Here is a 13,110-nt window from a genome sequence, read left to right as displayed (position 1 = left end):
TTTCTTGGCAGCCACTTTTATTGACAGTGAGTTTGTGTGCATATTTAAGTCATAGTGACATTTCTTTTCACCATTTCCTAACCCAGGCTTTTTGTACGGAACATCCCTTTAGCAGACGGGTACAGATTTTCCTAGTCTGCAAGCAGAGAAACGGGGAGAACCGTGCCCTACCCTGGGCCCGAGAGGAACTTGGTGATAGGGTCTGCATTCCAGCCCGGCACTCCTGCATTTTCTTGGCTTCTTGTTTCTTGTGAGCTTGTCAAGGCCATTTGCAAAGTTGGGGCCCTCTGCGAACAGGGGTGCTTGCCGCTGCAGTTAGATGCAGTCTAGACTTTCCACCTCCCCTGTGGCACTTTTGGCAAGTTGACAGGTATAATTGATGAGTTATTCTAAGAATGTGATTCCTGAGTAACTCTAGAGTGGAGTGACTGTGTTTCTGAGTAGTTAATGTGGCTGGGGGTTGGGGGGAGGCAGATGAAGGGGAAGGGGGTTGGGGAGCTGGGGGAGTGATGGGAAGGAGGGTCTTTGTTCAAGCCGAGTTATGTTCTAAGGCTGCAGTTCTGAGTCAGGGTGGCGAAGAGTCGTAGCACACAGGGTCCTCTCAGCGTCTTGCTTTCGGTATGAGAGTTGATGAGGCTTTCCTAGTTGATCTGCATGTGCGCCCTAGGAAAGGGAACAGAAACACTTTACTTTACCTTGTAAACTTCCGTGCTACTCTTCTCAGTTGAGTTGATAGGAACTCCCAAAGCCACTTCCATTGTTTCTAGTTTGCCCAGTTGCCAGCTGTCCATCCAAAGTTCCTTTTTTTTTTCTCCTTATTTTTTTTGCTTTTTAGGGCCACACCCGTAGCATATAAAGGTTTCCAGGCTAGGGGTTGCATCTGAGCTGTATCTGCTGGCCTATACCACAGCCACAGCAACGCGGGATCCAAGCCCTGTCTATAATTTACACCACAGCTCACGGCAATGCTGGATCCTTAAACCCCTGAGCAAGGCCAGGGATTGAACCTGCGTCCTCATGGATACTAGTCAGATTCATTTCTGCTGAGCCATGACAGGAACTCCATCCATTTTTAAAATTGTAGTTGATTTACAATTTTGTGCCAATTTCTGCTGTAGAGCAAAGTGACCCAATCACTCACACACACACACACACACACACACACACACACACACAATCTCCTTTTTTTTTTTTCTTTTTTTTCCCCCTTTTTAAATCTTTTTTAGGGACATGCTTTTGACATATGGAAATTCCTAGGCTAGGGGCTGAATCAGAGCTGCAGCTGCCAGCCTACACCAGAGCCATAACACCACCAGATTCTAGCAGCATCTGCCACCTATGCTGCAGGTTGTGGCAACGCCAGATCCTTAACCCACTGAGCGAGGACAGGGATTGAACCCACATCCTCATGGATGCTAGTTGGGTTCTTAACCCGCAGAGCCACAATGGGAACTCCTACTCCTACATTCCCTTTCTTATATTATCTTCCGCCATAGTCTGTCCAAAGTTCTGATCATCCCTGACTGGCTATTTAATTCTCCAGGGTTTGCAAAGTTGCTGGTCTGTTGAGAAAGGAAAAAGGAGAAGGGGAGGCCATGGTTGTGATCACTGTTTCTCACTGCCCTCCTGGAGCTGGCCCTGGAGGCTCTGGGGTAGAGGCTAGCCTGGAGAATGAAGGTGATGACCATGCTGGGATTGGCATGGCCCCTCCACATCGTAAGTTGGAAAGCAGTACAGGGTTTATGGATGTAGGCAGTCAGGGCTTTGGATTCTGCCCCTCGGCAGCCTCCTCTTTCCTACCGTGCCATCCCTCTTTCCCGCAGCATGCCTGTCCTCTCCCTCTTCCTTGCCTCACTGGTCTTGCTGACGATGACAACTCCTCCTGGGTTCTTGTGAGCTCTCACGTGTGATAGGTTTCTCTTTCCCTCTCCCCATGCTGGGAACTCGTACAGTACCTTCCCAGCATTTGTACCATACAAGCCTTACATTCTTTAAAGCCCAGCCCACCTATTTATAGATCCAGACACAGTTATCTTGTTAACTTTGGACGGTGGTGAGAGCACGTCTATTTTCCAAATGTTAGGGGGACCCCAGATTCTGGGGCTCCTGGAGAAGAATTAAGCTGTTCCCTTAAAGATTAGAAATACTAAGTCTGCCCATGTTTTCTCTGCTTTTTTCCTGATAGGAAGAATTAATCAGGTAGGGAGACATGAGTGTGAATTTCAGCTTCCGTGGTTACCAGTTACATGACCCAGGGCAAGTTACTTAACTTCTGGTTTTTATTTTTTGTTTTTGTTTTTTTTTTAATCTGCAAAAATGTGGGTATTTGGCGTACCTCTAAAAGATGTTGGCAGGGTTAAAAATAATGAACAAATAGCCACTAGTTTGTAAAAATATTGCTAATTTTTTTTTTTCTTTCTAGCTTTTATTAGGTCAAAAACTCGGTCTTGTCCCCTGTGAAGCATAAAGTTCTTTGGGCTTGGGGACCAAGGTGCTTTTCACACCCAAAGCAGGCACTTACTGTTACTATCTTGATTTTTCCCCTGGCTCCGCCTGAGGGCTCCAGGTCTTTCTCTGCTCTCCAGATGGTTATTCCGATTCTCTCACGGTTCCTATCTGCCTGTAGGCTTGGTAGGCTTGGTGACACCTAGGTCCGGCCGGTGCTCTCTCCTTTGAAAGAATCTGACTTTTCTTCCTTTGTCCATTTTTTACACCTGTCCTTCCAGGTGGCTGGAACTCATAGTATAGTGTGATAATTATAAAAACTTAATTTGCATATCACTTTCTTAATTTCAAATCATTTTTCCATTTCCTCTCACATCAAAGTTTGTGATTACCCCCATTTTAGAGATAAAGGAATTGTGTCTCTGTAAGGAAATTGATTTATATTCTATTCTGCTAACAACTTACTGTGGGAAAGTCACTCAGAAGGACAAAATGAAACAGAATGTTAAAGCTGCAAGAGACTTAGTGATCATCTAGTCCGGCTGTGAGCAAAAGAAATTTCAATAGAAAATTTGGGATTCTTGATGAACATGTTCTAAAAGTAAAAAGAAACAGGTGAGGAGTTCCCGTTGTGGCTCAGCAGAAACAAATACAACTAGTATCCAAGAGGATGTGGATTTGATACCTGGCCTTGCTCAGTGGGTGAAGGGTCTGGCCTTGCTGTGAGCTGTGGTGTAGGTTGTAGACGTGGCTTGAATCCTGTGTTGCTGTGGCTGTGGTGTAGGCCTGTGAACTTCCATATGCCATTGGTACAGCCCTGAAAAGCAAAACCAAACAAACAAACAAACAAAAACAAAAGGAAACAGATGAAGTTGATTTTCAGACGTACATTTCAAAGTATTTTTTTTTAACATGTAATCAATGTAAAAATTACTGAGATTCTTACATTCTTTTTTGGCACTGTTTTCAAAATCGTCTGTGTATTTTACCCTTAGAGCACACCTCAGATTAGCCACATTTCAAGTGTTCCAGAGCCATGTGTACCTAGTGGTTTACCATATTATATTGGACAACACACATCTAATCTAACCATTTAATTTCACAGATTAGGACACTGAATCCCAGAATTATGATTAATTAATAAGTGGCATATAAATATAAAACAAGTGTCTCTTCAGAGCTCGTTTCAACTATACTGTCTGCACCTAGAAGCCTGGCTTCTGCTATAATTTTATTATCCCTGTTCTACTCTATAGTTTGGGTTTGGAAAAGGCTTCCTCTGGTACCAGGCATGTCCCCAAAGTCATATTATAGTGTTTCCAGCAGCAGAGAAAACTTTCTGATTCTAAACATGCCCTTTCTGTAGGGGAAGTGGGAATCCATGGGATTTATGCCTTGTAGACTTGCCCTCAATGGAATGGGGTCAGTGCGGCTCAGAACTTCCTTTGCTCACCCCTGTAAACTCGAACATGATTCTCTTAAAAAAAAAAAAAATGCCTGGAAACCTAAGCAGCGCCCTTGGCAAATGGCACCGGGGAGTCAAGTGGGCAGTGCCAATAGAACAATTTTCAGTAATGGTCCCATGGTGGCAAGCTGGTGGTAAAGCAGTAGAGGATGACATGAATGATGTCTCCTGAAGCTGAGACTGAGCAGCCTTAATGGAATACAAGGTCAGTTACCTGCCTAGATGAGGACTTTGGAGTCTTTTTTTTTTTTAAGGGGAAGAGGATCCGTTTATTAATCACCACTTTTGGCATGTTGTTATTGCTGATTCATTTGCTTATTGTCACCACCCAGCTCAGCTTCACTTTTAAGCAGGTGATCTCCAAACTGATACCACCATCGTATATTCACTGGCTTCAGGAAACCGCCGGTGGGATTTATTGATGGTGATGATGGTCATGGTTATGATTATGGACAGCCATTATTAGGAACATCATTATTGTTTAGTGCTAATCAACAGCATCAGGAAAGGTGCTCTAAAGAACACAGAGTTAGACCCTGTCCTTGCAAATGGGCTCATAAGAAAAAAAATGACAGGAAGAGACACCCAGCCTGGACTAGCTAGGAAGAATACATTCTAGGGAAATACAGGTGACAGGATAGCTCCAAAGGTTATAATTTTTAGGGCTTTGGTGGAGTTCATTTTGGCACCCTCCACGCATATTAGAAAAAGAGAAAGTAGAATTTCTCAGGAAAAGAAAGTTGTTTCGGCTCAGTTTTACTGTTAGATTGAGTTATAAAGAACAAATACAAGGGAAAAGTTGGATATATCTTCTGTTTCATTGGCATGTGGGTTCATTTTTTTTTTTGTCTTTTGTCTTTTTTGTCTTTTGTTGTTGTTGTTGTTGTTGTTGTTGCTATTTCTTGGGCCGCTCCCGTGGCATATGGAGGTTCCCAGGCTAGGAGTTGAATCGGAGCTGTAGCCACCGGCCTACACCAGAGCCACAGCAACACGGGATCCGAGCCACATCTGCGACCTACACCACAGCTCACGGCAACGCTGGATCCTTAACCCACTGAGCAAGGGCAGGGACCGAACCCGCAACCTCATGGTTCTTAGTCGGATTCGTTAACCACTGCGCCACGACGGGAACTCCAATGTGGGTTCATTTTTATGACCTGTTTTTACTGTGTGCTATTTTTTTTTTTAATGATGTTGACTATCACCAGAGTCATGATGGACCTGCCTATGACATGGGAGGAACTTGAATCTAGAGGAAGGAGCACTTGTGTGTGGAACGGAAGCTTCTGTTTTAGATTTTAGATATAGCATTTAACTTTTCAGCTTTAGTTTCTTCATGTATAAGATAGGGGTGATAGTAACTACATGATAGTGTTTTGAGAATTAAAGTGTTGTTATTTCTACCTCTATTATTCAGCTTTTTTTTTTTTTTTTTGTCTTTTATCTTTTATCTTTTGTTGTTGTTGTTGTTGTTGCTATTTCTTGGGCCGCTCCCGCGGCATATGGAGGTTCCCAGGCTAGGGGTCGAATCAGAGCTGTAGCCGCCGGCCTACGCCAGAGCCACAGCAATGCGGGATCCGAGCCGCGTCTGCAACCTACACCACAGCTCACGGCAATGCCGGATCGTTAACCCACTGAGCAAGGGCAGGGACCGAACCCGCAACCTCATGGTTCCTAGTCGGATTCGTTAACCACTGCGCCACGACGGGAACTCCTATTATTCAGCTTTAATTTTGTTTCCATACTAATTCCTGAGCTTCTTTTTAATTCTTATGTTGCTCAACTTTAAAATAATAATAATAAGATGATGATGATGACGACGATGATGATTATCATCTAGGAGGAACCTGAGGCTCAGAGAAGTTTAGTATCTTGGTTAAGGCCACATAGGAAATGAGTGGCACAGCTGGGATGTGAGACTGGGTCTCCTGAATTGGATCAGTGACTTATTTTTGCTTGTGTACCTTTCAGTCCTGGGCATTCAAGGAAGGCATGCTCTGGACCCATTCTTTGAAATTTAAGAGCTCTCGGTGGTCTTTGTTTTGTTTTATAAATTGCTCAATAGTGTAAGATTTCTTTTGAAGGATGGTTATTGAAGTTAAAAACTTTGAAAACATGGCTTCAAGTCCTGTCGACTTTTTGTGTACTACCAGTTACATCTTATTCCTTCATCTGGGGTGGGTTTCCATGGCCCCTTGAGGGCCTGCTTAGGAAGAACCTCCCCTTTCCCTGTCTTTTGTGGAGAGAACAGAGTTGATGGTTTTCTAAAAGGATGGTCTTCTCCTTAGAAGGTAGATAGAGACATCAGAGCTTAGTGGCTGGAAAATACAACATAGGTCTTTGAAAAGGTGGAATAATCTTGTTTGTTGGAATGGCATTATCATAGCGGAGTTTTGGGGGCCATAGAGATAATTGTCCACCATACTTCCAAGTGTATTAGCCAAAGAGCAAGAATGTCTCAATTCTTTATATGACCTTAAGGGACCATTCCACCCATTTGGATATCCCCAGCTATGATGATTCTGAAGTTGTGGCCTTGAAGCCAAGACCTGCTGTATGCTTTTCCTCCATGAATTTATTAAGTTTCTTCTACGTTTTAGGACCTTTAAGAATGAGTTCTTTTTTTTGTTTGTTTGTGTTTTGCCTTTTCTAGGGGCCGCTCCTGAGGCATATGGAGGTTGTCAGGCTAGGGGTCGAATTGGAGCTGTAGCCACTGGCCTCCACCACAGCCACAGCAATGCGGGATCCGAGCCACGTCTGCAACCTACACCACAGCTCATGGCAATGCCGGATCCTTAACCCACTGAGCAAGGCCAGGGATCGAACCCACAACCTCATGGTTCCTAGTCAGATTCTTTAACCACTAAGCCACGATGGGAACTCCAAGAATGGCTTCTCAAAGTCATTCTTTTGGGGGCATCTTGTGAGCAAGTGATACCTCAGAACAGTTTGCAGCATATGATTCTGGGGCCTGAAGAAGCCTTGGCCTTTTAAGAAATTGAACTGGATTGCTGCCATACTTTTCTGTAGGGTCCCCAGTTCTTGGACTTTTGGCATGTGCTTGTTTGTTTAACCTGACTACTGAAATAAGAATATGGTTCCCTTTTTTTTCCTCTCTTTTCCTTTTATCCTCCCTTCCTGCAGGTAGAGCCCAGAGCTGGTGAAATTCAGACTAGAGGGAGATGGGGACAGATGCAGAAGGTGGAGGGCCTAAGCCATTGCCTTCCATTGTCTGTGGCTTCTTTGGGCAGCTCTCCTCTCCAGCCCACACAGATGCTCATCGTACACTTAGAGCTAGAAAAGATGTCTGTTGGGGGGAACTGATTTATTTCCTAGAGTTTTCTGATGAACAAACTAGTGTCAAGTAATGACCGGAGCCCTCAGTATGTGGAAGAGTCCTTGGAAAACCAGATCATGGTTTTGTCATTGGTTTAGATCCTTTCTGGGCAACAGACTTCACCCTTCCCAGCTCTGTTCTGCCCCTTTTATCCTTCTTGACTTTTTGAAGGGCTACCTGGGCAGCTACATTTTTCATTAAGAGTCTCCTACCTAAAATAGCTTGACATTTGTGTAGTACCGTAGAGTTTACAGCACATTTCATTTATATGATCAGATTTGACCTTTACAACCACCTGGAGGAAGGAAGGAGAGGTATCATTATCCCCCTTTCACATAAAAAGAAATGGAGGCTCAAAAAGGTAAAGTGACCTGCCCGAGGTTATTCAACAGGTATGTGACAGGGCTCGAATTTGAATCCCAGTCTGTGTTTCGCAGACACAGTGGTACTTTTTTACATCCGACTCCATTTTTCATTGCTTCCTCCCCCGCCCTGATTATTTAGCAAAGAAGAGTCAGCAGCCTCATTGGTATGATTTTTTGTTTGTTTGTTTGTTTGTTTCCCCTTTCCATCTCTCCCTACAGATCTCCTGTCCAACTCGACCCTTTTACCCCAACCTTGCCCACCTCTGATGCCAATGTGAATTCCAGTTTTCCCTCAAGTGTGTAATTCTTAATAGATTCTGAGCTTGACCCCTGTCTTTTTCTACTTTGGACACTTCTGCCTCCATTTCTGTTTCTTTCCTCTCTTTTTTTAGGCAAGTCTGGAACTGCTGGGTGAATATTTAGCTTATTTATTTATTTATTTTTTACAGTATTCCCATGTGAATATGTTGTCAGTGGCCTCTTCTTAATTTCAGTTCTTTCTGGGAAAGGGTTAATAGTTCAAACCCATCATTTTTCTTGTGAGGGCTGAGACGTACAAAAGCTGCCTGGAGTGGGACTGTCCCTCAGGGTCAGGGGAGGGGCAGAGGCCTGTGATGGGGATAACAGGGAATCCATTTGGGATGCTGGTGATGGGAAGGACACTTGTCTTTCTTGCCATGCAAGAAATGCTTAGGGACACGGAGACTCGATGAGCTGCACCCTACCTCGGAAGTTAAGAAGGCTGGAAAAATCCTCACATGTGTCTCTTTTTCATTTTATTTTGCCTATTGGCTTGCTAAACAAAAAGCAGACTTTGGGCAACTCCCTTGCCCCCATTTTTTTTTTTTTCCCTTTTCTTGAAAATCTTCTGTGCTCTTTCTTTTCTTTTTTTGTCTTTTCTAGGGCTGTACCCACGGCATATGGAGGTTCCCAGGCTAGGGGTCTAATTGGAGCTGTAGCCACCAGCCTACGCCAGAGCCACAGCAACGCCAGATCTGAGCTGCGTCTGGGAACTACACCACAGCTCATGGCAACACCGGATCCTTAACCCACTGAGTGAAGCCAGGGATCAAACCCACATTCTCATGGAAACTAGTTGGGTTCATTACCTCTGCGCCACAATGGGAACTCTGGGCCTGATAATTTTTTTTTTTTTTTTTTTTTTTTTGTCTTTTTTGTCTTTTCTAGGGCCGCACCCAGGGCATATGGATGTTCCCAGGCTAGGGGTGTAATTGGAGCTGTAGCCACCGGCCTACACCATAGCCACAGCAACACAGGATCCAAGCCGTGTTTTCGACCTACACCACAACTCATGGTAACGCCAGATCCTTAACCCACTGAACGAGGCCAGGGCTCGAACCTGAAACCTCATGGTTTCTAGTTGGATTTGTTAACCACTAAGCCACGACAGGAACTCCGAGGCCTGATCATTTTAAGTATAATTATGGGAAAATTCAAATAGAATATTCGAGTCAGGACAGTCCTAAAAAAAAATCCAAGATACATCGTCACTGTAATGTTAGAGTGAAATGATGAAAATATTAAGGACCCAATCTGTTCTGCTTTTTAACTAAAGTTGCCTCTCTTGACACAGAAAGCAAATAGGGCTTTTGGCACTTTGACTGGGATACCACCCTGCCTATTGAAAGCAGCAGAGCTTAACTGGTTAAAGCATTGGGCTAGTCCACTCATCCACGGTGGGCTAGTTCCTCTACTGTATTTCTCAGCCACTGATTCCATCCTTGGAGTGGTCTGGCCATCTTATAAATGTTGGCTTCTAGTCACACAGTGAACTTGGTGGATCCAGGTTGATCCAAGACTGGAATTATCCAAACAGATCCCTTTTGATGGATCAGTGATTAGGATCTTCACAGCTGAAGAATGACTTGTATTTCATACAGGTCAGGGATTCCTCTGCCCTCCGAAGAGCAGGTGTAGAGGTGAATTTACCAGCTTCACTCTCTCATAGCAGTCACCGCTAGGGTCCTTGGGCTAAGAAAACGCCTATGATTGTAACAAAACAAAGGAGAGAGAGGAGGAAGGCAATTTTGTCTGTAGTTCTTTGTGACTTTGAATCTGTAGTTACTAGGGTTTTCCTAGGAAGCCCCATTCACTTTCAGGTGAGTCCACTGTAAAGATGACAGAGATTTTTGCCACACTTGATGGGAAAGTGGGAAAAAGAACCTTCGTGGTGGGGTTTGTACCTCACCATTGGGAGGGGCATGGAAGTGCTCTTTCTGGAGGAGGTGGGAGTTAGGGTGTCTGTGGGCTTTTAATTGTGGGAGGAAGGGGTGGGGCTCCTGGAACAGGACAAGGTGTGGCATCTCCCTGACCCCGTGGCTTCCCACCCAGCCACCTACCTCCATTCGAGCTTGAGCTCTTGCTTATTTCCCTGATGATCCTATATGGGATACTCTGAAGAGGAGGTGCCTTAGCCTGTGGAATCAGTTTTCCTTAGAGCTCCTTGTAGGGAGAAGGGCTTAGAGAGGAAAGTTAGTTCGGACCAGACACCGCCTTCTGCTCCTCCCCGGTCCTGGCTGAGAGCCTGAGAGCCCAGCCAGCTTCCACTCCACCTTGCACCCCCAACCGTGGCGATCCAGCTCTGTGGCCCTGTGAAAGTTAATCCTCAGTATTAATCCATTTAGGTAAAGTTGCTGGTTAAAAAGGTAATCTGTTGAGCCTCCCTTTCTTTCCCCGTTTCCCTCCTCCTGCCAGAGGAGAGGGAGTTCGAGTCTTCTTTTGGGGACTCCAGGGACTCCTGTGCTTCGACTGATTGATTATTCATTGTGACCTTGGGAGAAAAGCTGCCTAACCAGTTCCCAGGCCCAGTTAGTGCTTCACGGTGCACACAGGTTATGGGCTGAGGAGAAACAAAGCCTAGGAGAAAGGCTTGCCACCCTCCAAGCCACCCTTCCCCCTCAGCCAGGTTTCAGTATCTGCAGCCTAGGGTGAAGTTCAGGGTTATGGCACAGTCTCTAAGTCCTTTAAAAAATTGATCTCTATTTTAACACTCCAGGAAACCACTCAGCAAGGATTGTTTTAGTGGGATTTTTAAATTTTATTTTATGTTTTTGATGTTCTTTTTATTTAATTGCTTGGACAAGGATCTGGCTGTTTGGAAAGAGTCCCCTGTCTTTAGCTCTGTACCCGTCCGCCAACTTATACGTGTCCTAAAGTCCCCCAGACACAAAGCGTCCATATGTCTGCACACGTATCTAAGCACCCCAACCCTTTCCATCACCCCCAGCTTCTGACCGGCTGTGTGTCACTTCCAGTCCACCCCACGCCTCCTCCCCCAAAGCCCCATCTAGACAGAAACAAAGGTGCCGAATCGCTCACCTGCACGAAAGGGCTCTTGCCTTCGAGGGGAGCTCTAGGTTCCTAATTTCTCGACGATTTCTTTCCATCCTCAGAGGTCCCCAAAGGTACTTGTAGAATGTTTGCTTTTAAATGGCTGTAAATTAGGGGCTGAGCATATGAAGCATTAATGAAGGCTTCGATTAGAACCAGTTGCCTCTCCAGGCTGGCAAATTTTCAGTTCAGAGACGTCTTGAGTTCCTGAGTGTCAGGTTTCAGCTCCCCTTTCTTCGCGTCCTTCTTTTCTTCCACAGCTGTTTTTTTTCCCCCTACTTTCCTTATCTTCCATCTCTTTACTTTCTTCTTCCAAACCCACTCCACCCCCGCCCCCCGATTATTTTCTAAAAGGAGCCGCTAGGAACAGAGTAAAAATAATGAGGCCAGGAAAGCAGCATTTATTTCTTTTCATGCATAAAGGGCTAAAAGTTTATTCTCCCCCCCCCACGCCCATTTTTCCTTTTTTCTCTGTTTGCTTTCCTTCTTTCTCTTTAAGCCAAGTTCAGAGTGGATGCTTGCAGAAGAGAGGAATTTTGAATAACTGCCTAAGTTAAACAGAATGTGGAGAAAGTTTAGCTCTGTCCCATGCCTGAAACATTGAAACTAAAATTAGAGAAGAATAATGTGACTGACGTAGAGGGATTGGCCAAGTGTAGCATGGGGACCATCACGATGCCAATATATTTATATCTGGGTAAGGGATAGTCCCATTGTAAGCAATTCCATTATGTGAAAATATGGATCCTCAAATATATACAGAAAGATTCACGAAGTCTTTGTGTAATTCAACATAATACCTGTTTTTAAGCGGTAGTCTAGAAGTTGTGCAAGGTAGTGGGTTCTTTTTAGATAACAAACTGCAGAGTTTATTTCAGGTGTGGTTTCTTTACCCTAAATCCCTTTCTTCTCCGGTGACAGATTGTATGGAGAAGACCTGCATATTCTACTTCCTTGATTCAGAGTGTTTCCTACTACATCTACGGAAAGCTCAGTTTGGTGTGCTTTTCATTTTAGTGACTGAACTGTGCCTCTGAGATAATAGCATAGTAATTTTAAGCACACAGTGTTTGCCAGACATCGTGTAAAGCACTTTGTTCATTATCTCATTTAAGTCTATTATCATTCCCATTTTAGAAATGAGGAAACTGAGGGGGACAGAGGGTTGTACCAGGCTGCTCTGTATAAAACCACTTGCTTTCTTATCCATCAGTGTCCATTCCAATTGCGCTGTGGTCCCACCACTCTTAGGATTACAGTTTGCCTTCTGGGGCCCCTTCCACCCTGATACTCGTTCATTCACTCATTTGTTACATGTATTGAGTGCCTACTGGGTACCAGGATGCTCTGTCATTCAGGCCAGTGCTTGGTGATAATGGCTTGTCATAGGATCTAACAATTTAGCCTCAACTGATCAGGAGTGGACGTGGCCCTTTCGCTCTGTCCCCTGAGCTCTTGCTTATGCTATCTGCTTATCACTGTGGCATCCATAGGTAATAAATAACTTATCAAAATAGTCGTAAAGGACTTGGCAGACAAAATGAACTGCTAGAGAAGACTGCATTAAATTTTAATAGGAAGAATTCTAAGTAATAAGCCAAAAATATGTCTTGATGTAGAGTTGGGCTTGTTCCTTTGAGGCTTTCCCTATGACCTCCTCATGTGAAGGATCTAGTTTTTTCATTTATGAAATGCTGCATTTTTAGTTACATTGCATTTGAAATTTCCTACCCTGTTTCTCAAACAAACAGACAGACAAACAAATAAATAAATAAAAAGTAAAGAGGGGAGAAGACAAGTGAAAGATCTTCCTTGATTCTCTAGCGGTGGTGTGCCTTCCATGCCATGGTGGCTGGGAAGATACCAGTGATCCCTTCATAGACCCTGATCTCAAGGAACTTGTATTCCGAGGGAATAGACAAGGAAAGTGTCCTAGTTCAGTGTGTCAGTGCCGTGATGGGGACACGGATGGAGTATTATGAGAGTGTTTAGGAGGGTGCCTCGCCGTCTTGGTGGGGGTGAGTGCCACCGAATGTTCTCAGAAGAGGTGGCTCCTGAGCAGGGTACTGAGAATGAGTGAGCCGGGAGGGGTGGGTGTGAGGAGTAGAGGGGAGCATGTGGCAGAAGAATATTTTTGTGAAAATGCT

At 44.5% G+C, this 13,110-nt stretch overlaps 1 protein-coding gene and 1 long non-coding RNA gene across 12 annotated transcripts in view; one reads left to right on the top strand and one right to left on the bottom strand.

Annotated features, from left to right (window-relative positions):
* Positions 1–13,110, top strand: part of PBX1 (PBX homeobox 1) — a 346,007-nt gene that overhangs the window by 29,660 nt on the left and 303,237 nt on the right. The gene's annotated exons all lie outside the window — the stretch shown is intronic.
* Positions 8,489–11,140, bottom strand: LOC110260303 (uncharacterized). Its single transcript, XR_002343369.2, has 3 exons — positions 10,952–11,140; positions 9,973–10,222; positions 8,489–9,616 (listed from the first exon to the last, which is right to left on the bottom strand). It is a non-coding gene; the product is annotated as an uncharacterized LOC110260303 (long non-coding RNA).

The sequence above is a fragment of the Sus scrofa genome, chromosome 4, assembly GCF_054392235.1.
Source record: "Sus scrofa isolate SSC_HxYL_T2T_F1_AM1 chromosome 4, Sscrofa_HxYL_maternal_Yorkshire_Landrace_v2.0, whole genome shotgun sequence".
Taxonomy (NCBI): Eukaryota; Metazoa; Chordata; class Mammalia; order Artiodactyla; family Suidae; genus Sus; species Sus scrofa.
Note: the sequence above shows the minus strand (reverse complement) of the source record. Positions and strands in the feature narration are given on the sequence as shown.